This window comes from Lactuca saligna, chromosome 9 (genome assembly GCF_052625555.1).
Source record: "Lactuca saligna cultivar CGN05327 chromosome 9, ASM5262555v1, whole genome shotgun sequence".
Taxonomy (NCBI): domain Eukaryota; kingdom Viridiplantae; phylum Streptophyta; class Magnoliopsida; order Asterales; family Asteraceae; genus Lactuca; species Lactuca saligna.
In genome coordinates, this window is record NC_136425.1 from 77,668,864 (window position 1) to 77,671,195 (window position 2,332).

At 36.9% G+C, this 2,332-nt stretch overlaps 1 non-coding gene across 1 annotated transcript; it reads right to left on the reverse strand.

The window, feature by feature from the left end:
- Positions 1-2,005: 2,005 nt before the first annotated feature.
- LOC145019068 (small nucleolar RNA R71) lies at positions 2,006-2,112 on the reverse strand. Its single transcript, XR_013667388.1, has one exon. It is a non-coding gene; the product is annotated as a small nucleolar RNA R71 (small nucleolar RNA).
- Between the last annotated feature and the right edge of the window lie 220 nt (positions 2,113-2,332).

Below are 2,332 nucleotides of genomic sequence, written 5' to 3' on the forward strand. Positions count from 1 at the left end.
TTTTGTGATAATTATAAATACCAAACCATTATCCGATTGGAAGGGACTTTTGGCGATTTTGAGAGCTGAACCTGCGAAAAAGAACCCTTGGAGGAGCTAAGGAACCCTAATCTTCAATCCTTTGAAGAATCAAGGCAATTAGGTTAATCATTCCACTTAGCTTTAGGAATTAAGTATGTTTAGCTTAGTTAAATCTGATTTTGAGATTGTTTTTATAATGACTATGAACTAAATTCGTTTTGTTTCTATTCGGGAAGACTAATTTACTCCTATGGTTAAGAATATACTTTTTGATTGATTGTTATTTGGTGATTTTATTAAATTAAGTTTGTTAAAGAACCTTATGCATTAATGACAACTATTTTCTGTTAATTGGAAGGTAATTAAGCTGCATGAACATCTCTTAATTATTAACCTCATATGTTATGTGAACACTTGATCATATGCTTAAGAGTAATGAATATGAAATTAAGATTAAATAGAGAATGGGTAAATTAATGTGTGAGCTTGTTTGAGAAACTAACAAACAAGAGGTTAATTGAAACACCAACTTGATTAACCAATTACAAATCTTATTTAATCCAAACAATTGAACTAGGGAATTAATTAGTTTAAACAATTGGCTACTGCTTGAATTGATTAATTGTCTAAGGGTTAGGAGTAATGAACATGAACCTAACCATTATAGTTGGTAACCAATAATAATTAATTTATCATTTAAATAACCATAGGAGTGAATTAGTTGAACCTAAACAGAAACCCTTTAATAAATTTGGTGAATTTGTCTTTTGCTTTAATTGTTGAGTTAGTTAATTGTTTTAAGTGTTATGTTTAAGTTTCTAGTCTTGTAAAACTAGAGAAAAACCCTTTACTTTCATTACTTGTTTAGTTAAAATTAGATATTAGATTAATTTCCGTTCCCTGAGTTCGACACCCTACTTATACAACTATACCACTAAAAGACAGGTTCACTGCCTTTGTGTGCTTAATTTATTAACTAAAAGTAGGATTAAAACTAGTTTGTTTTACACACATCAAGTTTTTGGTGCCGTTGCCGGGGAACGGTTCTAGATAATTTATCTAATTTCTAAGTTTTTCGATCCTTTGTGTAAGTCTACTGACACAAAGTTAATTTATTGCAGTTTAATAATTAGTAGTTAGGTTTTAGCATCTAAATTAGTTTTTATTTCAAGTTTTGAATTCTTTCAAAAATACACTGCTACTCGCCGAGTGCATTCGCACGTACTCGGCGAGTACAACAAATTTTAGCTTTTAATTTTAGTTTTTTAGTACATTTTTTTGTTCTTTTTATGTTTTTATCTTGTTTTATTTTAGGACTTTCATGACCAGAGGATCAAATACCCCGCGGGTACCCCCGTTTGAAGATTCCGAATCCGCATTGAGAAGAAACAAAGGAAAGGACGTGGAAAACTCGAATACACCAAAGAAGTCACCTTTGCCTAATTTGAAAACTGTTTTTGGGAAGAAGAAGAGCAATAAATCAGGAGCATCCAGCGCATCTTTAGCAAGCGAAGACCCGATCAAGGAAGACACCGAGTACGACACCGAGAAAGAAGAAGAACCCACATACGGGCACGACTCCGATTCCGGCGACGAGTTAGCTCATACCATGGCTAACATTGATGAAATCCCCATGGGAGAATGGAAAAAGAGGATCCGCGATGAAACCGGACCGGGACTTGTGCAACCCGCAATTCCCGCTACTGCTACTTTCGAGCTAAAGGGCCACATACGCGCCCAGCTCAAGGAAATTCCTTTCTATGGAAAAGACCACGAGGATGGGTACAAGCATTTGGATGAAGTCAATGATGTAGCTGATTACTTCAATGTTCCAAATGTGCCTTGTGAGACTCAGCTACTTCGCATGCTTCCAGTGACATTCAAAGGTGCTGCAAAAGACTGGCTCAAATCACTTCCCCCCCGGATCAGTCACCACATGGGCCAAGAATTCATTGATCACTTTTGCCCACCTTCCAGGATAGCCAAACTGAAGAAAGCCATAGCTAACTTTGAACAACAAGCTGGAGAGTCACTATATGAAGCTTGGGAGAGGTACAAGAGCTTACTAAGAAACTGCCCACACCATGACCTAAATAGCCAGCAAGAGGTCTCCATTTTCTATGATGGAGTCAATGTCACAACCAGGCAGTTACTTGACGCGCAAGGCCCGCTAACAAAGAAGCCACCCCCGGTGATCAAGGAATTAATTAAAGAATTCTCTAAGGACTCTAGAGAATACCACAACCTAAGAAATGATGTTACTAGGGGAGCCGCATATGCAGCTACTGAAGACTTATCCGCGGTCATGGCT